Raw genomic sequence first — 25,893 nt, 5'->3', positions numbered from 1 at the left:
GGTGCATAAATATTTACAATTGTTATATCTTCTTCTTGGATCGATCCCTTGATCATTATGTAGTGTCCTTCTTTGTCTCTTGCAATAGTCTTTATTTTAAAGTCTATTCTGTCTGCTATGAGAATTGCTACTCCAGCTTTCTTTTGATTTCCAATTACATGGAATATCTTTTTCCATCCCCTCACTTTCAGTCTGTACGTGTCCCTAAGTCTGAAGTGGGTCTCTTGTAGACAGCATATATACAGGTCTTGTTTTTGTATCTATTCAGCCAGTCTGTGTCTTTTGGTTGGAGCATTTAATCCATTTACAGTTAAGGTAGTTATTGATATGTGTTTTCCTGTTACCATTTTCTTAATTGTTTTGGGTTTGTTATTGTAGGTCTTTTCCTTCTCTTGTGTTTCCTGCCTAGAGAAGTTCCTTTAGGATTTGTTGTAAAGCTGGTTTGGTGGTACTGAATTCTCTTAGTTTTTGCTTGTCTGTAAATGTTTTAATTTCTCCGTCCGATCATGTTTACTATCATTAGTCTGAATTCTTTTTCAGGTAGACTGCCTATTTCCTCTTCATTTGTTTGGTCTGGTGGGTTTTTACCTTGCTCCTTCATCTGCTGTGTATTTCTCTGTCTTCTCATTTTTCGTAACTTACTGTGTTTGGGGTCTCCTTTCTGCAGGCTGCAGGTTCGTATTTCTCGTTGTTTTTCTTGTCTGCCCCCAGTGGGTAAGGTTGGTTCAGTGGGTTGTGTAGGCTTCCTGGTGGAGGGGACTGGTGCCTGTGTTCTGGTGGATGAGGCTGGATCATGTCTTTCTGGTGGGCAGGACCACGTCCAGTGGTGTGTTTTGGCGTGTCTGTGACCTTATTATGATTTTAGGCAGCCTCTCTGCTAATGGGTGGGGTTGTGTTCCTGTTCTGCTAGTTGTTTGGCATAGGGTGTCCAGCACTGTAGCTTGCTGGTCGTTGAGTGGAGTTGGGTCCTAGTGTTGAGATGGAGATCTCTGAGAGAGCTTTCACTGTTTGATATTACATTGGAGCCGAGAGGTCTCTGGTGGTCTAATGTCCTGAACTTGGCTTTCCCACCTCAGAGGCTCAGGCCTGACACCCGGCTGGAGCACCAAGACTCTGTCAGTCACCCAGCTCAGAAGAAAAGGGAGAAAAAAGAAAGAAAGAAAGAAAAATAAAATAAAGTTATTGAAATAAAAAATTAAAAAAATATTATTAAAAATAAAAAAGTAATTAAAAAAATAAAGAGCAACCAAACCAAAGAACAAATCCACCAATGATAACAAGCGCTAAAAACTGTGTTAAAAAAAAAATGCACAGAACCCTAGGACAAATTGTAAAAGCAAAGCTATACAGACAAAATCACACAAAGAAGCATACACACACGCACTCACAAAAGGAGAAAAAGGGAAAATTATATATATATTAAAGAAAAAGGACGAGAGCAACCAAGTCAATAAACAAATCTACCAATGATAATAAGCTCTAAATACTGAACTAAGATAAACATAAAACCAGAAGCAAGTTAGATGCAGAAAGCAAACCCCAAGTCTACAGTTGATCCCAAAGTCCACCTCCTCAATTTTGTGATGATTTGTTGGCTATTCAGGTATTCCACAGATACAGGGTACATCAGTTTGATTGTGGAGATTTAATCCACTGCTCCTGAGGCTGCATGGAGAGGTTTCCCTTTCTCTTCTTTATTCGCACAGCTCCTGGGGTTCAGCTTTGGATTTGGCCCCCGCCTCTGCATGTAGGTTGCCTGAGGGCATCTGTTCCCTGCCCAGACAGGATGGGCTTAAAGTAGCAGCTGATCAGGGGGCTCTGGCTCACTCAGGCTGGGGGTAGGGAGGGGTACGGAATGTGGGGTGAGCCTGCAGCGGCAGAGGCTGGCGTGACGTTGCAACAGCCTGAGGCGCGGCGTGTGTTCTCCCCAGGAACTTGTCCCTGGATTACGGGACCCTGGCAGTGGCGGGCTGCACAGGCTCCCGGGAGGGGAGGTGTGGATAGTGACCTGTGCTTGCACACAGGCTTCTTGGTGGCTGCAGCAGCAGCCTTAGCGTCTCTTGCCCGTCTCTGTGGTCCAAGCTGATAGCTGCGGCTCACGCCCATCTCTGGAGCTCATTTAGGTGGTGCTCTGAATCCCCTCTCCTCATGCACCCCGAAACAATGGTATCTTGCCTCTTAGGCAGGTCCAGACTTTTTCCCAGACTCCCTCCTGGCTAGCTGTGGCGCACTAGCCCCGTTCAGGCTGTGTTCATGCCGCCAACCCCAGTCCCCTCCCTGCGCTCTGGCTCTGACCGAAGCCCGAGGCTCAGCTCCCAGCCCTGCCCGCCCCGGCGGGTGAGCAGAGAAGCCTCTCGGGCTGGTGAGTGCCGGTCGGCACCGATCCTCTGTGCGGGAATCTCTCCGCTTTGCCCTCTGCACCCCTGTTGCTGTGCTCTCCTCTGTGGCTCCAAAGCTCCCCACCCCCAGTCTCTGCCAGTGAAGGGGCTTCCTAGTGTGTGGAAGCTTTTCCTCCTTCCCAGCTCCCTCCCACTGGGGCAGGTCCCGTCCCTATTCTTTAGTCTCTGTTTTTCCTTTTTTCTTTTGCCCTACCCAGGTAAGTGGGGAGTTTCTTGCCTTTGGGGAGGTCTGAGGTCTTCTGCCAGCGTTAGTAGGTGTTCTGTAGGAGCTGTTCCACATGTACATGTATTTTTGATGTATTTGTGGGGAGGAAGATGATCTCCCATGTCTTAACTCCTCCGCCATCTTGAAGCTATCCCCCATTAACTATTTTTAAAAAACCCTCTTTCCTTGCCCTGTGTCTGACATATTCCCTTAAGCTCTTCTCCAGCTGAACAGTGTGGGGCAATACTGCCCCTCAGGTTGCTTGAGAGGTTCCCTTTGGGATAAAAGCCAAAGGGCTGTGAGACCACACAGGGCTCATAGGCTCTGAGCCATCTAAAATTCCTTTAAATTTAACTGTGCAAGTTTTCTTGGAAAGCTGGGGAGAGAGGTGTCTTTAGCCTCTCTGAGCTGGGTAGGCAAGATATGAACCTCTAATCTTGAAAACAACATGAAGAAATAGAAACTATCCTTATTTTTACCGCCCTGCTGTTTCCCTATACAGAATAAAGTATCAGTGCCTGGAGAGCGCTAGGTGAGGGCGCAGGAGGAGCACTGGCTGGACATCAGAGAGGGCAGAGGAAGGTCTATTTCTGGCGTTGCATTTGGTCCTCAGAAAGGAGAGGAAGGGAGATACGCTTGAAAGAAAAGGTTTGAAAATTGCTCTGGGGTCTCTTGGGCTGTATTGCCCCAGAGAAGGAAGGAAGGTAGGTTATTGATGCAGTTGTCACCTGCATCAATCAGTATGTCCCTAGATGCCCCTTTGGCTGCTTTCCATCTGCACAGATGCCCAGTTCAGTTTTTTTCCCCCCATGCAGCTTGGAAGCCACCAGATGCACGAAGGGTGTGGGGACAGGTATTAGGCACTGCCTTCCCTGCTTCATGTAGGGCAGCTGTTGAATAGCAGAAGCAGTGGAAGAAAGACTTGCTTCTAATCACACGAGAAGGGGTTCTCCAGCACTGTTAGGTAGGAAGCCTTCACTGAGAGCTTTCTCTGTTCCCATTACTCTGCTAAGCACTTGCCTACATTATCTCATTTAACCACTTGATCAGGTACATGTGAGAACCCAGGCTCTTTGCCAGCAAGCAACGACACCTTTATGCTCTCCTTTCAATGACTTTTCCAATCTCTGCACAGTAACAAGCAACACAGCCACAGCAGCATCACAGAGGTGCTCGCATACTCAGTTTGGGTTATAACAGCATGTGGCTGAGCTGGAATCTTTGCAGGCTGGATAGGTTTGTATAAGGCATGGTTCAGGGACAAAGCAGTCAGCGCTTTTGGCTTGGATTTCCATCTCTCTTGCTTCTGTCTCTGTGTGTGCATTAGGGCTGGGTTGAGTGGACTGCAAGTGTGATGTTCCCCAGGGACAGAGGGAGGAGGGGTTGTCTCTGCTTTGGTCCAGACGCCAGTGGTGTGGAGGGCTGTGACGATGTGCTCGGGAGGCCCGATGTCTGCCGCCAAGGGGGAAGATGAGCAGGGTGGCCCCTGAACGCCAGGGCTGTGCTGGGAGTCCGTCTGCTGTTTGAAACAAAACATCCTGAGAACTGAGAGCCTTGCTCACTGCAAACCTTTCTTCTCCCATGCAGCTCACTGGCTAGGTCTCACCTCTGACTCCCATTCCACTTCAAAAAAAAACAGCTTGAATTTTTCTCCAAATAGATTCTGGAGCACACAGGCAGCTGCTCCTTCTATATGCTCTGTTGCCAATAGGGGTGAGAGCAAGAAGCTGGACTGGGCTCTCACCTAAGGCTGTCAGAACCTAGCCAGAAGGGGGAAAGCCAGATACCACAGCTGTTTTTTAAAAAGTCACCTTATGACACACACACAAATGGTATTTACATATATAATAGTAGTGGATGATCAGCCTAACATACTTCAATTCAGAAAATGCCTATTGTTCAAGGCACTGGAAAGACAGAAAGATGAGCAAGGCCTGGTCCCTGGGTTTGAGTTGCCTGCAAGGCGGTGTGGGAGAGGAACAGTCATAACGTCAGCAGGACTCTGCAGACTAAAGAAGTAAATGCCAAGTAGAGGTACAGGCAGCGTGCTGTCACGTGCAGAGGGGCTAAAGTGAATCAGGCTGGCCCCAGTAATTCTGGTAGATCATGAAGGTATTTTTGGAGGAGGTGATTTTTGAACTGAGCCTTGAAGATTAAGTACGATTTTGACAGACAAGCTCAGGAGAAAGGGCAGAGGTGGCTAAGAGAACAGCTTGGGCAAAGGCACAGGGTTACGATAGAATATGGAGTGTTTAAAGATATACTTGTATCAGTAAAATGTCATGATTTACCCAACTTCAGCTACAGACATAATACATAGCATTTTTAGATGCAGAATAAAACTTTCTCTCCCCATTAAGTAGGCAGTCACTATGATTTTTTTTTTTTGTGGTAAAATCAACAGGGCTTAATGATGGATTAGATATTAGAAGTGAAGCTCACAAGGGCTAAACCTGTAAAGTTATAATAGGTTTATATCGGATTCATTTTACTTTTCAAAATAACAGTGGATGGTATTTTCATATGTAAAATCTACGTTTCTGTTGTATCAAACCACTGTGTCACTGAGTTTTCCAGTTGGGAGGCAGCAGAGAATAGGAGGAAGAGCGCTGAGGCTGAGGATTTAAGTTCTGTCTTCCTATTTTATTCGGTCTTTTATTCACTCAAGCATTTATTCCTGCATTCAACAAATGTGATCCATGTGCCTGGGCCACGTGCTGGGCTCACTAGGGAGAGGGAGAGGGAGAGAAGGAAAAGCCACAGTCCCTGTACCCTCCAGGAACTTGCAGGACATGAAAGAGATCACAGGAGAAGGTGATAAATGCTATAGTAAAAATAGGGACAAAGGGCAATGGGAAAACGTAATATTTTCTCAATAAATGCTGGTTGCTAGGGAGTTACCTGGTGGCGCAGTGGTTAAGAATCCGCCTGCCAATTCAGGGGACACAGGTTCGAGCCCTGGTCTGGGAAGATCCCACATGCCTTGGAGCAACTAAGCCCATGTGCCACAACTACTGAGCCTGCGCTCTAGAGCCCACGAGCCACAACTACTGAGCCCGTGTGCCGCAACTACTGAAGCCCACACACCTAGAGCCCCTGCTTGCTGCAACTAGAGAAAGCCCGCGTGCAGCAATGAAGACCCAACTCAGCAAAATAAATTTTAAATAAATAAATAATATTAAAAATAATTTTTTAAACATGCCAGTTGCTATGAATAACCAATATGATAAATTGTATGAGATACCACCAAGAGAACAAATCAGAAAACTAAAAACTTTTCTTTGGATTTGGCCAGTAAGTCTCAAACACTTGTTCATGTCATGAAACCCATGGGAATCATGGTGTTCTTTGGAGAACACCATGATATATTTATATATTAAAATGGATGAATTATAATTTTGAACTAAATCAGAGAGCATCCTATGCCAGATTCTACCACAGACATAGAAGAGTAGGTGTCACATATTAAGAAAACTTTCTGAAACAAAATCTTTAAATTGAGAATGATCTGTCAGCTCATTTTTTCCCCTAAGAATTGGGGAAAGACTGCCAGGTGTCTATTTTAGTGCAGGAAACCCTCAGTCCAGCTGGTAGAACATCAGGACTCCACAGGAGTACAGTTTTGGCATGTTGAAGGTTGTTGACTTCAACAAGGGCAACTTCAGAGAAGTAACGAGGCCAGAAGCTAGTTAGAGTCGGGTTGAAAAGTGAGGATCGCATTTTCAACATGTCAACAAGTACTTATTGAGTATCACAGGGGATACAATGCTGAGGGGGACAAAAACCAAAACAGTCAAAGCCACAGCCTTCATGGAGCTTGAAGTCGCTTGCGGGAAACAAATTTGTCGCAAGGGAAATGTAAAGTGACACTGTGAAAAAAAGCTCTAAAGTGGAGAACATGGTACATTATAAGAGGGTTTAATGGGAGGTCTGGGGCCATCCAGGGAGGACCTGGGAAGTCATCCTGAGGGAGTGATGATTGAGCTGAAACCTGAAGAGTGAGCAGGAGCTAAGGAGGTGAGGGGACTTGGGGAGCTGGAAGAGGATATTCCAGGAATGGGAAAGTCCCTGGCTACAGGGAGCATGGCATTTTGAGATGCCAAAGGCCTCGCAGTGGACTGGGGTGCAGAGAGTGAGAGGGAGAAACACACGAGATGAGCAGGAGAGGTAGAAAGGAGTTAGAACGTGCAGAGTCTTATCAGCCACAGTAAGGATCTGATGTTGATTCTAAAGCAGTGGGTAGCCACTAAAGTATTAAGCAGGAGAGTGACATAGTCCAATTTTCCATTTCAAAGAGATCACTCTGGTCGTATGGTGTGGACAGTCTATTTGAGGTGGTCAAGAGTATATCCAGGGAGACCTGTTAGGAGACTCACTTGATACTTCAAGTGAGTCCAGGTGAAAGATGACAGTTGTTTAGGCTTGGACGTGTATAGTGGAGATGGAAAGAAGTAGGCAGATTTGAGAGGTTTAGAGGATAAAATGGACAGGATGTGATGGCTTGGATGTGACAGTTGAGAAGGAAGTATTGAGGATAAGTCCTAGGCTCCCAGCTTTGTGTGGTGGATGGTGGTACCATTCCCTGAGGCAGGAGATAGTGAGGGAGAACAAGACTTTAGGGCAGGGGCTTCCCTGGTGGCGCAGTGGTTGGGGGTCCACCTGCCGATGCAGGGGACACGGGTTTGTGCCCCGGTCCGGGAGGATCCCACATGCCATGGAGCGGTTGGGCCCGTGAGCCATGGCCAGTGAGCCTGCGCGTCCGGAGCCTGTGCTCCGCAGCGGGAGAGGCCACAGCAGTGAGAGGCCCGCGTACTGCAAAAAAAAAAAAAAAAAAAAAGACTTTAGGGCAAACATCACAAGTTCAACCTCAGCCATGTTGTACTTGAGGAGCCTTTGAGCCATCTGAATGGGGAGATCAGGAGGGCAGGTGGATATATAGGCAGGAGTTTTGAGAAGTCTGGGCAGGAAATATACCACTGTTAAGTCATCAACATCTAGGGGTAATTGAAGCCATGACATGGATGAGGCTGCCTATGGAGCAAGGATGGGCTTAGAAGAGAAGGCCTGGCACTAACTTCAAGTGGAGGAGGATGAAAAGTAACCAGAGAAGGATGGTCCAGGGAGATAAGAGAAAAACCAGAAGGCGAAAACTTCATGAAAGCCAAGAGCAGAGGGTTTCCTGAAGAAGAGAAGAGAGAGCATAGGTGCTGCTGAGAGGTCAGTGAAAACAAGGACCAATAAAAGTCCATTGGCTTTCACAACATGGAGATCACAAGTGATTTAGGCAAAAGCTTCAGCGATGTGATAGGCAAAAGTCAGATTGTAGTCGGTGGAGGAGAAAGTGGAAAGTGAGGAAATGGACACTGCATGTATAAATCTTTCCAGAGGTTTGGCTGTGATAGAGAGATAGGGTGGTTTAATTGTTTTAATGGGAGACAGCTGAGCACATTTAAATGCCAATGGAAAGGATCCAGTTGAATGGAGAAGTTATAGGTTAAAGGAAGGATAATTCACAATGTGAGATTCCTAAGAAGATGGGAGGACAGCATCAAACGTGCAGGTGGAGGGACTGGCCTTAGGGTGGAGAGGGACCACTCCTCGTGGGGCTAACTGGAGAGGAGGAGGGTAGGGTTAGGGCGGATGTCAGTATGCTTGTAAGTGATGCTTGTAAGCGGTGGTGGCAAGATGAGGGTGTTGCCATTGATGAAGAAAAGGAAGGGTGAATAGAGGGGAGACAGGAGGAAGGGCATTATCTTAGAATGGGCATGGTGAGGACAGTGAAGAGAGAGAGTGAAGAAGCTAGAGAAGGATGATATTGAAGCACTTATTAGGTGTGTGACATTGAGCCCGTTTTCTTACCTGTAAGATGAGAATAGTACCCATGATGCCTACTCTAAAGAGTTATGCCTGGCACGTAGAAAGTGATCAACAAATGCAGGCTCCTCTTTTAACTTTTATCCTCACCGTCAGTGGCTAGCTGTTGAACACATAATTGGTTTTAGTATGAAATAGTCATCAATACTCCCCGGAAGTTAGTAGCGAAGAAGTAGATGGACACCTCTCCGTCTGCCACTTGTCTCATGTCCCATCTCTGAAGCACCAATCGCTTTTTTCTCCAAGCGCTTGGAAGCTTTTCTACTACTTAATGCTGAGGGATTTGTACATGGTGCTTAGCCAGGGCAGATTCTATTAGGGGATTTAATCATACGGGCAGGGCACTGGGCCAGGGTGAAAAGAGAAGAGGTTCAATTAATTCGAGAGCCCAATCTCCTCTGACCTCATTCATATACAGAGGAACTCATTTCTTCATTCCTTTCATAATGTTAGTTGAAGCCAACTTAGTACCAGGCCTGCATCCGGGGCTGAGATACAGAGATGAATAGGAATGGTTCCTACTCTCGTGGTATTAATCTGATCAGATAAATGTTGTAATGACTGTATCACATGCTAGGAGCATGGGAGAAAGAGCCCCTGGCTGTGCCCAGACAAGGCAGGGAAGGCTTTCCGGAGCAGGTAGTGTTTGAGCTGGAACGTGAATATGAAAGTCTTTGCAGACAAGGAGGGAAGTCTCCTGGATCTTGCAGTCAGAGGGAGGCCTAGGAGGCTCAAGAAATGGCAGGAGGAACTGGAAACTGCATGTAATCAGTAATGTCAGAATAGGAAATGTTAGATTATGGAGAAGAAATGAGAGACTGGGCAGAGTGTGGCATGCTGCCTCCCTGGCTAAGGACCCTGACTTGACCCTGTAGGAGATATGGAGCCACTGTAGATTTTTGAATAGAGGCAGAGTGATGGGTCAGAAGACAGTGGTGGTAGTCTAAGTGAGGGTTGACCAGAGCACAGTTTCAGTGATGTGGGTCGAAGCATGGCCATGGTAGTAGATGAGTAAAATGAAATTAAAAGCCATTGGTGTTAAGGAAGTCGTGGAAGTTTGAGGCTAGGCTGTTAGAGAGGTCATCTTTGTACATGTTGACACTTTCTGGGATGATGGCAGAAGCTTAGGTGATGGGGAGACAATTGCTAAATCCTCAGTGAGCGAGGGAGCAACAGTTGTGGGGCAAGGGGTAGAGTGAAGAATACTCAAACAGCATGGACCTCAAAGGACTAAGGATTTTTGCTAGATAATGGAAATAAAACACTCTAGACTCGACTTCTGGAAAGCAGAATAGACTCATGAAAGACTTTAACTGTTGCTTATGTCCAAGGTGAGGCAGCCACCATAAAACAGCACATATTTCCAAGGTCTCAGGCCACTGAGTACTGCTTGAGGACACCCTACAACATGACAGATGGGTACCCACAGATTCAAGATTCAGCTGAGTCGTCATGATAATTCCACAAGCCATGACGTTGTCCTTGGTGGAGTCCATTTCCCAGTCCGTCAAAGAACCATTTCCAGCTTCTTTGCTGAGGTCTTGTCCTCTCACTATGGCAAAGGAGTTGGGCACACAGCAGCCATCATCTCAGGGCACTGGCTGTTCAACACCTGGCAGATGTGTCTCATTGCCGAGTCACTTCTCTGTTGGTCATCCACTCTGTACCCAGTGCTGTTCTGGGCACACTGGAGGATTCAGAAAACTACCAGACATGGTCCATGCCCTCAAGGATCGCATTGTCTAATTAGAAAAGCTAGACTGGTACACCTGGAATAGTAAGAGGCAATAGTAAGAGGCCTTGTCCAGTTTAAGGGGTAGGTGTTGGGTACAGACAGTCAGGAAAGGAGGTACGTGTATTCCTACTATCTAAGTCTGACCTACGTCAGAGCAATTTCAGAGTAGTGGTGGGAGTTGGGAACCAGGGAGTTCAGAAGGAAGTTGTGCGAAAGTTGAGAAACAAATATTTGAGAAGTTTTGCTGCAAACAGGCAGAGACAGGCAGCAGTAGCTGGATGAATATTATGAGGTTGTGGAGACAGCAAGTGTAGATTTTTATTTCTAGTAGCTTTGTTGGGAAGAAGCAAGATTGTTGGGACAGTAACTACAGGGGGATATGAGAAGGAGCAATGGGTTGTTTTTAAGAGTGGAAGAAACTTGATCAGGCCCATGGGCTGAGGGGATAAAGCCAAGAGAAGAAAAGGGGAAGGTTCAGTCAGAGAGGGTATTCAGTGGAGCCTGGACTGGGAGGAGAGGGAGGTGGTGGGATCTAGATCACAGGTAGGAGGCTGGGCTGACCAACAGCAGGAGTCTTTCAGTCTTTGTAGAGTCAGGAAAGAGGATGAGGGTTGGGGTCGGCCTGGGTAAGATTTTGTGTTAGGCTAGGGACGGGGAAAAGCAGAGCAAGTAGTTCACCCTTGATGGAGTCAGTACCCTGCATGATGGAGACAGGGTTGTGTGCTGAGAGTGAAGAGAATGGGGGTCTGGTGGGAGCATGAGAAGGAGGGTGAAGGTTTAGAACAATCCCTAAGGGGAATGGAAGTACTACGGAGTAAAGGCTTCCGGTTATTAAGCCCAGACAACTGAACAATGATGATCACGTTGACAGAAATTGGAGTTGTTCAAGGGAAAATGGGGAGGAGAATGCTAAGGGTCTTTTGAGCATGTTAAATTCAGGGTGGTGGCAGGAAATCCACAAGAACAAGTCCTACGGGTGATGAGACTATCTCAGGGTACATGACTACTAAAAGCCAGCATCCTTTCCAGCCTCCAGGCTCTGCTAACAGAGCTGTTTAGCCCAGCCACTGCACAGAATCTCCCCTCAGACAGAGGAAGTGATGAAACCAGTGAGATGTTCAGTAACATGCTATGAGAGCGTCTCTGAACACCAAGTGATATGGGCTCATAGATGTTGGTATTGTTACGGGATTCTTGACGCCTTGTTAATTGAAAGGTCATATGGGAAAGATAGGTTGGGCGAGAACTCTTCTTGTAGCTTTTTTTTCTTCTTCTTCTGTCTCTATTAACAAAGTCTGAATCAGAGAACATGCAGCTCTGCCTTGGGAGAAAATGCTTATCTGGTTGCCAGAGCTTTCCTCAATCCATATCGTCTTCCCAAATGATTCCCTACCGGCAGACAAATGGTAACTGTATCTTCTGGATCTTTCAGAATCTAAAAGAAGGTATTTTACTACGTACAATATTTGAGGACAAAAGGCTGCTGTTTCTCCAAAACAGGCTTTTAATGGTTTAGGAGAAAAACAACAGAAAAAATAAAAGCTAATGTTTCCCCTAACCCTATCACCCCTTCTCTCCACCCCGTCTTCCTGTCTGCTCATGCTTCCACCAGTCTGCATGCCTCCTCTTACTGGGTGAGCTTGAGTAAGTGTGAAGGGTACAGGAATGTATGACTGTGTAGATGCTATAAATAGTTCCTCTAGTCCCTTTCCTTTCTTCAGCTCACTAGCTACTTCATTGGTGTTCCTGGCCTTTTGTCCACCCATCCATCTGACTTTTAGCAGTTATGTATTGGTAGGGCCATGCAAGTTATTACAATTTTTATATACTTTCCTGTTGGATGGTAAATGGTCACTTTCTGGAGTTCTTTGAGTCTCCTACCCCTGGGGCTGCTCTAGCCCCTCGCTTAAGACTCCCAGATTTCCCCATTGTCCAGCAACCAAAAGGGTAATTAATGCCTGGCACAGTGGGGGCCTCCTCTTCATAGCCCCAGTGCTGTGGTGGACATCAGTACTGACTGGTCATGATGGGCCCTACCAGTTATTTTTCCATACTGAGGCTTACTGTGTATCAGATACCGGGCCAGGTGCTGGAGATACAACAGTAAACAAGGCAGGCAAGGCCCCTGCCTTTGTGAAACCCATAGTCTAGACCAATGTTTCTCAGTCTCATCACTTGACAAACTTAGGCCTGATAATCCTTTGTTGTGGGGCTGTCCTGTGCATTGTAGGTTGTTTAGCAGCATCCCTGGCCTCTACCTACTAGATGGCTCGTAGCAACCTCTCCCCGCCCCCCGCCCCCATCATGACAACCAAAAATATGTCCAGACATTGCCAAATGTCCCCTTGAGGGCAAAATACCGCCCCTTCCCCATTGAAAAGATAAAAAGTATTATCAAACAATTGATCACAAAGATAAAAATACAAGGACCAAGTATAAAGATGCTCTGAAAAAAAACGAGCAGATACCATGTTAGAGTGAAAGGAGACTTACTTTAGGTTTGATTATGAAGCAAGGCCTCATTGATGAAGTAACACTTACGCAGAGGCCCAGGGGAAGAGAAGGAGCCAGTCACATGAGGAATGAGGGGCTGAACAAAGGGCTTTTGCTGTTTGAGGACAGAAAAAGAGACTCCTTTACTGGGGCCTAGGGACCAAAGGGAAAAGTGGTGCAAGATGAGTGTGGAGAGGTAGAGAGGGGCTAGATTATGCAGGGTCTTGTAAACCGTGGTATTCTAAGAGTAATCCAAATACTTGTACAGTGTTTTCAGTAGGCAAGCAATATGCACAGGTTGATGTTTGAAGAAGATCATCTGTCTGCTGAGTGGCAGCCAGTTGGGAAATGATTACAGTGGTCCAGGCAAGAGATTGAGGGTAGCCTGGGTCAGGGCAGTGGAGATGGAGAGATGTGGATGGATTGGGGATTTGCCTTGCTTGTTCCTGATGCCTCACACATTTTGGTCATATCCAAGGGTTGGCAGTACTGGTTTGGGGACTACCTTTACTTTATTCAGTAGCATTTATTGAGTGCCCACTGCATGCCCAGTGAGTAAGACACTGACCCAGGCAGCTCACAGTCTAGTAGGGGAACAAACACAATATGATGCCAGAGTGTGGAGGTGCCATGACTCTGTCAGCATCAAGTGTTGTGGAAGTCTGTGGAGGGGAAGCTAACCCAGCCTGCGGGGAGGAGAAGAGTCAGGGGAGGACTGGAGGAGGTGGCACTTAAACTGATTTATAAAAAATAAGTTAACCAAGTGAAATGGAGGAGAACGGGCATGCCAGGCCTAGCACAACCCAGCCGAGACCCAGAGGATGCAAAGAGCATGGCAGGGCAGAAGCATAAAAACCAGGGCAGGGGCAGATGAGAGAGGAGGCTGCAGGGGTCGGCAAGGGCCAGACCATGATGGCAAATGCAACCTTTGGGTCTCAAGGGGCAACTGACAGCGAGGGGAAAACAGGAGCAGATGAGAGGTGTGGGGTCTCCAGCTCCCCCACTTGCTACCAGAGGGTTCTCTCTAAGGTCTAGAACTACTTAAGACCTCTCAGGGTTCCCCTCATCTTGTATGTCCCACAGAGTTCCCCACAATGGCTCACAGTTGTCCTCATCGCACTCAGCTCCTGCCACACCAAGTGACATTTACCTTTACAAACCCGCCACTCTCTTCCATGCCATGTACCCTCTCTCATGCGGCTCCCTAACTCCCCCCCAAAAAAACCAGAAAGAGAAAGCACAAGATTGTCCTCACAGTTAAAATAACTAGTATCGACGGAAATGTTTACTGATCAGGGATTTCTTTAGTAAACTAGCAGCCACTTAAAATGATGTAGAAACACACTTTACATGAAAAGTTTACATGATCTGTAGCTAAATTATAAAGTGGCATGTACATAGTGTAATCCAGTAATAAGCATGTGTGTATATGTGGGTATGTGTACGAGAGTATAATAAAACGTTAACAGGGCTTATCTCCAAGTGAACAGTTACAGGTGATTTTAATTTTTATCTTTTGACTTACGTATTTAAAAGATTTTCTAATACACAATTATTACTTGCATGATGAGAAACAAACAACGAACAAAGCTGCTCTAGAGATCTGGCTGGCAAAGTTCCCAAGAGTGACTGACCTCTGGCTGGCTACCCTGACTGCTCGTTGTAGACACAGCAGTATTTTTCTCCGGGAGGACTGCAAGCAAGACTAATTCATTAAGTTCTTTCAGTCCTGAAGATGACAGGAGCCAGGAAAGCATAAAGTCTTGTTACTACGACAGCCGGTAGCCTTGATGTCTGTGTGTTTATTTATTAACAGGACTTTATGTATCCATCCTCCCACCAGTTCCAGGAGCTTCACAGCTGACTTTGATACAGATCACATTCTTAAAATGGTACAGCCCATCCAGTCAGAAGAAAGACAAAGCCGGCTCACCAGAGAATTAAAACAAGAACACGGTCCTAGGAAGCAAAATGAACTTGCAAGATTTTGACTAGGGCTGGTGAGGTGTTAGGAGAATAGCATGTTGAGGAGCAAACTGGATTCTTGGGTCACTTTCTTTAAGCTAACAATTATTGAATGCCTTTATCGTGGCAGGCATCGAGTGTAGTTCTGTATACACTTCTCTCCCTTTAAACTTCGCAACAGTTCTGTGAGGAATTACTCCCATTTTAGAGCTGTTGAAACTGAGACTCAGAGAGGATGAAGAATTAGCTAATAAGAGCTTAGGTTTTAACACAGCTACTTCTTCAACGAAACATACCTCCCCACACATACCCCTCCCTACTTAATGGATGTGGCCTAAAGGAAGGGAATTTTAAGGCTTGGAAAATGCTCTATTGATTTTGGCCTAGAAGTTACTCAGCATGGAGTAGATGCCAAATGCTCTTGTTGAATGACTGGTTGGATGGATGGATGGATGAACAAAGAAAGAATGATTTTTTTTTTTTTTGCGGTACGCGGGCCTCTCCCTGCTGTGGCCTCTCCCGCTAAGGAGCACAGGCTCTGGACGCGCAGGCTCAGCGGCCATAGCTCACGGGCCCAGCCGCTCCGCGGCATGTGGGATCTTCCCGGAACGGGGCACGAACCCGTGTCCCCTGCATCGGCAGACGGACTCCCAACCACTGCGCCACCAGGGAAGCCCAAGAATGATTTTTAAAAGGTTTTATAGGGCTCCCCTGGTGGTGCAGTGGTTAAGAATCTGCCTGTCAATGCAGGGGACATGGGTTCAAGCCCTGGTCCGGGAAGATCCCACATGCCGCGGAGCTTAGTAAGCCCGTGCGCCACAGCTACTGAGCCTGTGATCTAGAGCCTGCGCGTCACAACTACTGAAGCCCGCGTACCTAGAGCCCATGCTCTGCAACAAGAGAAGCCACCGCAGTGAGAAGCCTGCGCACTTTAACAAAGACCCAACACAGCCCCCCCCAAAAAAAGGTCTTACAATCATACAAAGGCACAGAGAAATAATCACATTATAAATGTGTCTCATAGACAGTTCGACAAATGGATGTGGCCAGGATTGTTCCCTACCAAAGACTTACAAGTGTGTGCCTGTAATGGGAGTAAACATCAGGAGAGTCATTTTTCGAGTGCTGGAGAGAATTGGGATCATGCGGGGTATGTGGGTCAATCAGTTCTATCGCAGTCTGGGAAGGAGAGGTGTTAGCTTGGTGGAGTTCCCATGCACAAAGCTTAGATGTCTCCTGTTCTCCTTTGCAAACTGGTTACCAAGGTCCTACCAGGTCCTACCAGTTTGCCTGCATTGCTCTATTCTCGTGGTCCTGGGACACAAAGTAGCAAGGAGACCTAAACAGTGCTGCTTCCTGGGCTACTTGTGAGAGAAATGCTTTATTTCATTTTATTTTTGAAGGTTGTATGAAACTGACAGCTTTCTGTTGGCTCAAATGAAGAGCTGTTTTTCTCCGTGTGTGCTGTCAACTTTAGGAAAGCAGGAGATTGGTTATTGGGTCAGCAAGTAGAAAATGAAGGAAGCGTTGGTTCACATCTGTTATCTCCTGAGTCATCTTCCTTGCTCTGCATAGAAGAGGTTCACATATTCCTTTTTCCAGCTCTGCCTTAGTCAGCCAGCAACAGGAATGAAGGCCATTGTGTCCAGACCACTGTGGGAGCCTAGAAGAGAAATACTTCAGGCGACGTGATGGTCCTTGTCTTCTAGGGGTTCATAGTTTCCTTGAAAAGAGAGTGTACACCAACTTTAGATCACAGAGCAATGCCACTGAAGCAATGATGAAAAGTCTCTGAGTGAAGGGGCTGCAGAACACTGGACTGACTAGTTTCTTCTTATGAAAAAATGAGGGCAGTTTGGATGGACTCTACTTTTTCCTATTCTCTTTCTGCTTTAAGAATGTGTACTTCTTTAATCACAAGCCTAATGAGGTTAATCAGGGAAGACCTGAAGAAGTTAACTTCTGAGAAAGGGCATAGGACACTTGGAGAACTGCATCTCATCCTGGGAGGAGACACATGGTCTCTGGTGGTAGGCTGTGGCAAGTCCCACTTTACAGATGTGGAAGCTGAAGACCAGACATCCCCCATACCCCCTGAAAGTGGCAGAGAAATCCTAATGCTTGGACTTGTGCGATGGCTGCAGAACAAATGCTTTCCCTTGTATGAGAAGAAGAGGTCCTTTCCCAGAGGCCTCAGCCAGGTGTGTGGAGGTGTCTGAATTCCTCTCCTTGATCTTCCTGCACACTTTTTCCCTGGTGCTTCCTCACCAGCCCCATCCAATTTGGATTGGGGAACAGCTTTTCAAAGTTATTTCTAAAAGATCACACGCACACATACACACTGAGTGAGCTCTTTCTTTGTATTTTATTCGGGAAATCATAGATGGCTCTCAGGCTAAATAGAAACCTGAACCAATCAAATGAGTTTCCCAGGGGCTCAAAAGAAACAAGATTCACAGAACTGGCTGGCAGTACTGCAGAAAATAGAGCTGATGGAGACCCCCATGTGGGTGTGGGGTGACCTTGACAAGGAAAGTACTAGCTGGTATTTTTATCTGCCTTCTTTTTCTCAGGACATTGATGCTGTTGAATGCACCAGTAACAGACTCCTGTTTGTTCTCATAACATCTGGGCAGAAGGGATGGGGAAGACAGCGTATACTCATGTGCGGAGTAGGGAGGAGAAGCGAAACTGAGCCACAGATGGAGAACGAGCCTTGTTTAAATTCCTGTGGCCAGGATTTCGGGTTCCTCAACTAGAAACAGGTTACACACACTCTGATTCAGTGCTCTAACAGCTCGAATTCTATAATCTCAAGTATTTCCTATTACATTTAATTTCCTTTCCTTCTATTTCTCTTCTGTTACTCTTCTGTGGGAGGTGAGGTATCAGGTATCGGTGCGGCAACCAACTCGCCCAAGACTCCCAGTTTTAGCGCTGAAAGTCTCACATCCAGGGAACCCTCTCAGTCCCCGGCAAACCCAGATGGTTGGTCACTCTAAAGGTATGTCACTGCTTCAAAAGAAACTTCTGTGGAGTGAGATGGTTTCCCCAAGTTTTTTCTGGAGGTGGTCTCACATGGTAGCTAAAGTATGGGCTCTGGGCACATGGCCAGGGTGCACATCCTGGCTCTGGCAGGCGTCCCTGCCAGACCTGGGGCAAGTCACTTGACCTCTCTGTGCCTCAGTTGCCTCATCTGTAAAATGGGGATAATGATAATCTGTATCTCAAGACGTTGCTATGTGAAATCATGTAAATCAGTACTTGTAAAGCACTTTTAAAAGTGACTGTTAGCTATAGTTATTATTTTGTTAATAAATTACAAAGATCGCAGGATCTCAGAATTGATGGGATGCCTTCTTAGATTTCATCTGTTATTAAATGCACTTCACACATTGTAGTGAACCCATTCTGTGTCTACCTTCCCCCTTTCTGTGTCTCCCCACAGTGGTGACAACTGCAGCTGGTGGAGGTTAGTCTGATCGGCCCCTGTGTGGATGCTACTCCACTTCACCTGGTGGCAGGGGAGTGGGGTGTGATGGCTAAGTGTGGTACCTCTCAGACGTGAACGTGCACACAAATCACCTAGGGATCTTGTTAAAGCTTGTTAAATGTGAATTGTGATTCAGCAGGTGTGGGTGAGGCACAAGATTCTGTTTTTTTTTTTAAAGATTATTTTGATGTGGACCATTTTTAAAGTCTTTGTTGAACTTGTTACAATATTGCTTCTGTTTTATGTTTTGGTTTTTTGGCCACGAGGCATGTGGGATCTTAGCTCCCTGACCAGGGATCGAACCCGCACCCCCTGCATTGGAAGGTGAAGTCTTAACCACCGGACTGCCAGGGAAGTCCCAAGATTCTGTATTTCTAACAAGGTCCCAGGCGATGTTGCTGGTCCAAGGCCCACACTGTAAGACCAAGGCCACATCGTATGTCAGCCTGTGTGGGTCTGAGCAAAAGCCTGTGAAATTCATGCCCAACAAGTTCCTGAGATTAGAGAATTAGTCCTGGGGGCTGGGGTAGGAATTTTTGCTTATTTTCAGCCTCAGAGCTGGTTCAAGACTATTGCTTTAATCCGACCTCCTAGCCCGCTTCTGTCCATGGCTTTGCTCTCTTGAATGGTACACAGAGGGGTGCAGTGCCCCACCAGTGCCCAGGAATCACACGTGGTGAGTAGGGCTGCAGAAAGGTTCAGAGCTACTGGCCTGAAGAGACAGTAGCCCCCAAACCTAGGACTCTGGTGTCCCACCCCATACTCCCTCAGTGACCTTGCCGGAGGGAGGCGTCTAACACTTCCTCAGCCACCTCAGAACATGAGTCCAGATCTTATACCTCTGCTCTGGATCTATGGACCCAATTCTCCCAAACAATCTGAGTACCAAAATAAGCATAAAGAGCAGACTCCTCACATTTGAGGAGTCTTTACTTCTTTTCCAAAACCTGGAACAGGAGTTCTCTTGCCATCCGTCTTCCCTCCAAGACCCTGCCAGGCACCAAGATAATATCACCGTCTAGTGCAGTGAATCTGTTCTCTGCTCTCTGGCCTGTGCAGATGCGGGAGGAAACTTTGCAAGAGAGGTCAAAGAAAAGGAGCTGGAAGACCAATTCTGCCTGCTGCTTCCTGGATTCCCTGAGGCCAGACTTGTGCTAATTTGAAAAATGGCCTTATGATAATGAGCGCTAAAAGCACTCTGCAGACCCTGGTACCCTGGGAAGAGACTGGGGGACTCAGTCTTCCCAGCTCCCTTCCCTGCACAGCCGCTCTCAGCATCCGCGCACGTTTAATCTCCCACACGTCTGCCGAGTGTACTACACATTTGTATCTGTCACTTCAGATCCCCCCGCATGGCTGCTCCCGGCCAGCTGGGCTTTCTCCTTTATTCCCATAATGTTCCCCGAGGACAACCCAGCCCGTGATAAAGGCTTCCACTTTCTTTTGTTTCTCTTACTTTGCTGAACCCCAGCCCCCAACTCCAGCCATACAGGACCTGCCCAGCCCCCTGGCGCCCCCTACCGGCAGCCTGCCTCCCGATGGATTTGGCGGAAGTTGAGAAGGTTCCGAATACAGCTTCCCTCCCACCCCATTTTCCTGAGTGGCCTTTCTGAGGTAGTGGCGTTCTGAGGCGCCTCCCAACACAGATCAAACTAACAGCATCCTAGAACTGTATTACGCGCCTCCATTTCCTGCAAGCAGAATGGACCTCGGAAGTTGTTTTTTTTGTTTGTTTTTTATTGTGGTAAAAAACATAACATAAAATTTACCGTCTTAGCCGGTTTTAAGTGTACAGTTCAGTAGTGTTGAGTATATTCACATTGTTGTGCAACAGATCTCTGTAGAGCTTTTTCATCTTGCAAGACTCAAATTCTATACCCACTAAACACTAATTCCCCTTCTCCCTACCCCCAGCCCTTGACGACCAACCACCTTTCTACTTTCTATGATTTTGACTCCTTTGGATACTTCATAAGAGTGGAATCATGCAGTATTTGCCCTTTTGTGACTGGCTGAATTCTCTTAGCATAATTTCCTTGAGGTTCATCCATGTTGTGGTATGTGAATGATTTCCTTTCTAAGGCTACAAAATATTCCATTGGGTGTATCCACCATACTTTCTCTATCTGTTCATCTGTTGATAGACATTTGAGCTTCTTCCTCAGGTTTTTAACCCCTTATTTTGCAACTGGTCACCCACTTAAACTAAATGACTTGTCTAAGACCACGCAGCCAATCAGATGTCAGTTGTTTTAGGATTTTATTGTTGTCTCCTGGGTTCCGGCATCAGCATTTGGGGAGATCTGGTTCAACCTGAAGTTATTGGGATGGGCCCTCCAGGATTTTTGCAGGCTTCAGAGGCAAATGATGGCATCCAGGCAAGTCCTGATGACTATGAGCCTATGAGAACATCCAGCTTCGGCTTTGGTGTGGCCAAATGCCCTATGTATATGGACACTGGATTTTTATGATATTAGGCAATTATCATTCATTTGTTTAGGGGTGCTAATGGTATTGTGTTATATGTTTTAAAAAGAACCACTTTTAGAAATACGTACCAAAATGTTTATAAATTAAATGTGTGGTGCCTTCGGGTGTGGTGCAAAATAATCAGCAGAAGGTATGGATGGAACAGGCTGGGGGCGCATTATACCATTCTCTCTACTTTTGTATATGTATGTTTAAAGTTTTATCTAGTAAAAAGACTTTAGTCTTTTTTTTTTTTTTTTTGCGGTACGTAGGCCTCTCACTGTTGTGGCCCCTCCCGTTGCAGAGCACAGGCTCCAGACGCGCAGGCTCAGCGGCCATGGCTCACGGGCCCAGCCGCTCCGCGGCATGTGGGCTCTTCCCAGACCCGGGCACGAACCCGTGTCCCCTGCATCGGCAGGCGGACTTTCAACCACTGCGCCACCAGGGAAGCCCAAGATTTTATTCTTTAAAAAAATTTTCTTAATCTTACATTTGGTTAGGGTGACACGTGCCGACTTTCCAGGAACTTAAATTCTTGCTGAAATTGGAGCACTTTTGACAGTTATCAATGGTATATTATAGAGAGTAAAATACTGCCACCAATGGGCAAATAGTGTAAAAACAAGCAAACAAACAAACAAACCCCTGCAGGTTGTGGGATGACACCAGCAAATAGGTGTGTAGCCCTTTGGCAGAGGGTCAGTGGCATGAAGGGCTCAGATTTCTCTACTGGAGCATCACAGGCTCTGGGCTCAGTTCTTTCATCCTGAACCTGGGGAGCTTCTCCACCAGACCCTCCTGTCAGCAGTCACCAGTTTTCAAATATTTGGCCACAGTGCGAAGCAAATATGTCAGTTTGTTGTTCATTTGTTTACATATTCATTCATCTGCCCATCCCCAATTCATCCCATTTTCTAACCACCCACATCCAAGCAACACTATCTGTGATTGAATTTGGCTTCTAAATATCTTGTATCTGCTCACTTTAACCCATAGCCGTGGCCGCTACCCTAGTCCACCCCACTGTCATCCTTAGCTCTGTTATTCTAACACCTCCTAATTGCTCTCCTTATCACCACTCTTACTCTCTTCTACTCCTTTCCATCCATTCTTCTGATCTTTTCACTCATCCCTGCTTAATTAAAACCCGGAAGATCTTCCTACTGCCCTTGTGATGAAGTCCAAACTCTGGCAGTGCCTTACAGAGTCCTTGGGAACCTGACTCTAATTGCCTCTCCAGTCTCATTTCTCATTCTCACCCCATCGTTCCCAGTGCCCCAGCCTCCCTGAAATTCTTTCAGTTCCTCAAAACACCATGCACGTTCTCATTTCCAGGTCTTTGCACAAGCTGTTCTTTCTGCCTGGGATACTCTCCTCCCCACCCCCTTCTCTGGGTAACTCTTTCTCATCCCACAGGTGTCAGCGAAACCTCACTGCCTCCTAGAAGTGTTCCTTGACCCAGTCACTTGGTGTTCCTGCTCTGAGCTCATCACGTAATTCTCCCATCACAGCACTTACACCCATTTGGAGGTGTTCTGTAAATATTTTTTGAATTGACAGAGTAAATTTGGTTTGAAAGAAAGGGAAAATATAAAAATGTATATTCCAACAAGCAGGTTTACAGTATCTCAGTCCCCAGATACCCCCTGATCTGTCAATCAACCCACAAATATTCCCTGGTCACTGAAAGAAGTTTTCCAATTGCTGCTGAGTCCATTGTGCCGCCCTCTGCTGTAGGAACCTGCTTGCTCATGGTGTGATTCTACTGAACTTGTCACTCCCCTCACTTCCATTCATTCATTCATTCTACTGAACTTGTCACTCCCCTCACTTCCACCCCACCACCATGCAGGACCAGCACAACACCCTCTGGCCACGCCCCCTTTCATCAGGGGAGCTGGGCGTTCCCAGCTAGTGGACGTTCCTGCCCAGATGCATCTCCTGTGCTTGCAGCCCTGCCACCTCTGCACCCACAGAGCCCTACCCAGCAGCGGGGTCCTCTCCTGCCCCTTAGATGCTCAGAATCCATCAGCCTTCACTCTCTAATCTCTGGGCCTTTCTGTGCTGCTTCTACGAGAGCTGCTATCACTGTTAATCTCCCCTTCGCAAAGTTTCTGTCCTTCCCTCCTTCTCTCATCTTGTCTCTGAAGTGTCCCTCTGACCTGTACTTCCAACCCCATCCTCCCCTTCCTCATTCAGGACCTTGTGCCATCATTGCCCCCTTTTTTCTAGTATCTAATCTGTCCCCCTCTTCCCTGTGTTCTTTCCTTCTGTCTACACCTGTGCTTGGACATCCATCTCTTATAAAATCCCCCCCCACCCTTCTGACCCCCATAAGTAAGTGAACATCCTGGCTCTCTGCTCCCTCTTCTCACCAGAGGCATCTCGCCACCTCTGTCATCACAGCTCCTCACCCCACATTGCCCCACCACTGTCACCAAAGCCACCCGTGCCCATTTAGTCTCAAATCCTAAGTGGTCTCCGTGACCTCTCTGCTGCCTTGGATGCCAATGACATCCTCTTCTCTCGGGCACTCTCTTCAGGTTCCCTGGCACAGCACAAGCCTGCCTTGGCTTCTGTCCTTGTCCACACATTCTGACTCATCTGCTGGCACATCCCCATCTTACCAACCTCTGAATATAAGTTTTGTTGAGATTCTGACCTCTGCCTACACCAGCTACCCAGCTGCTCCGAAAGACCCCTCTAAGTGGACACAGTATCCAGGCCAAGCATCTCTCCTGTTCTTGTTTTGCATTTCAACTTCGCTGAATAAGGCTAAACTCAAACTGCTCTCCTCTAAATGGCAACTCTTCTGGACTTCCTCTTTCTGTCAGCAGTACTGTCATTCTCTGCTCCTCCAGGCTCAAAACCCACAGCCACCTTTGGCACCTTCCTCTGGCCACATCCACTCAGCCTCTAGGTCTGTCACTTACGCTCTCCCCAAGGTTCTCACATCTATCTCCTTTGAATTTTTCCTACCCCACCCTTAGTTTAGGTCTCACTGCCACTGGCAGACAATGTTTGCCCTCTTTCCTTCTCCCCTAGATCCTTTTATTCTGGCCTTCATGCCTCCAGTCCATTGTACACTCTGCTGCCAAGTCCATGCATTTGAAGAAGTCGTTTTCAAGGTGCGGTCCCTGGACCAGCAGCTTCAGCATCGCATACTCTCAGGCTTCAGTCCAGTTTCTACTGGTTCAGAAACTCTCTGAGTGGGGCCCAGAAATCTGTGTGGGGTGATTCTGATGTATACAAAAGTTGGAGAACCACTGACCTAAAACATAGCAATAAGCAAATTTCTCCTCTGCTGAAGAACCTAAACATTTTGTTTAGTTAGGACTCAGTTCAGCTGGATATAACTTTAAAAAGTGGCTTAAACAAGATAGAAATTTATATCTCTCTCACTTAAAAAATGTCAGGCCATAGATAGTGCAGGGATATAGCAGCTCCATGGTATCACCAAGAACCTAGCTTTCTATTTCAACTCCTGGAGCATGGCTGTAGTGGTCCAAGATGGCTGCTAGAGCTCTAGCTATCACATCTATCATTTTTGCTCCAATTCCAACATTTAGGGTTTGTTTGTTTTGTTTTTTTTTTTTTTTTTTTTTTTTTTTGCCACATCAAGCAATTCTCAGACACCAGCTAGGTGTCCTACAATTCGACCCAATTCTGACACTGTCTGTCCAGAGATAGCATCAGATCCCACAGGGTAAGGGCTTAGTCTCACAAGACTGCCACCACCCCCATTCTTCAGATGCCAATAGCAAGTCCAGGTTGTCACCTGTACTTCTGACTGATTGGCTGTAGGTTAGAGGTTCCAATGACCCCGTTCCTTGGGTTCGATTAATTTGCTACAGTGGCTCACAGAGCTCAGAGAAACGTTTTGCTTACTAGATCACCAGTTTATCATAAAAGAATATAACTCAGGAAAGCCAGATGTAAGAGATGCCTAAGGCAGTGTATGGGGAAACGGCATAGAGCTTCCATGCCCTCTCCAAGTGCGCCACACTCCCCCAATCGCCACATGTTCATCAACCCAGAAGCACTCCTAACTCTCTCTTTTTGGGTTTTTATGGAGGCTTCATTTCATAGGCACGATTGATTAAATCATTGGCCATTGACGACTGAAGTCCATCTTCGGCCTCTCTCCCTTCCCAGAAAGTTGGAGGGTGGGACTGAAAGTTCCAATCCTCTAATCACAGGGTTGGTACCCCTGGCAACCAGCCCCCATCCTGGGGGTTTTTGGTTTGGTTACTTAGGGGTTTTCCAAAAGCCACCCAATTAACAGAACCAAAGACACGTTTATGCTCTCATCACTTAGGAAATCCCAAGGGTTTTAGGAGCTCTGTGCCAGGAATGGGACAATTATGTATTTCTTATTATAAATACCACAGTGTCTCACATCCTAATACAGACCAAGAGGTTAAGCAAAAGAGCCAAAAGATGGACTCTTCCAGATGAGTCCCTTTAAGCAGCCACCTCAAAAGACCCAAGTAACACTTCCACTTAAATCCAGTTGGTCAGAATTTGGTCACATGGCCATATTGGATACAAAAGAAGCTGGGAAATACAGTTTTTGTTCTGGGCGACAAAATGCCCAGCTAAAAATTGAGGTTCTCTCAAAAAGTTACATACTGTATGATTCAATTTATATAAATTCTCAAAATGGCAGAATTATAGAAGTGGATAACAGATTAATGTTTGCCAGGGGTTGGAGAATGGGGAGGAAGGGATTTGACTCTGGCTATCAAAGGGCCACAAGAGCCCGTCCTTGTGATGGAGCAGTTCTGCGTCCTGACTGTGGTGGTGGTCACACGAATCTATACGTGTGATAAAATTGCATAGCGCTAAATATACATGTGCAGACATGCATGTGTTCATATAAAGCTGGTGAAATCTGTATCAGTGTCAATTTCCTGGAGTGATGCTTCACTATAGTTTTGCAGTGATCATTGGTGGAAACTAGGTGAAGGGCATATGGGATATCTCTTTATTATTTATTGTAAACTGTATATAAATCACAATTATCTCAAAATTAAAAATTGAAGAAACAGGGCTTCCCTGGTGGCGCAGTGGTTGAGAGTCCGCCTGCCGATGCAGGGGACGCGGGTTCGTGCCCCGGTCCGGGAAGATCCCACATGCCGCGGAGCGGCTGGGCCCCGTGAGCCTTGGCCGCTGAGCCTGCGCGTCCGGAGCCTGTGCTCCGCAACGGGAGAGGCCACAACAGTGAGAGGCCCGCGTAACGCAAAAAAAAAAAAAAAAA

The sequence above is a fragment of the Aethalodelphis obliquidens genome, unplaced genomic scaffold (assembly GCF_003676395.1).
Source record: "Aethalodelphis obliquidens isolate GAN/ISIS:26980383/991018 unplaced genomic scaffold, ASM367639v1 scaffold55, whole genome shotgun sequence".
In the NCBI taxonomy this organism is placed as follows: domain Eukaryota; kingdom Metazoa; phylum Chordata; class Mammalia; order Artiodactyla; family Delphinidae; genus Aethalodelphis; species Aethalodelphis obliquidens.
The sequence above is the reverse complement of the archived record's forward strand: the minus strand, read 5'-3'. Positions refer to the sequence as shown.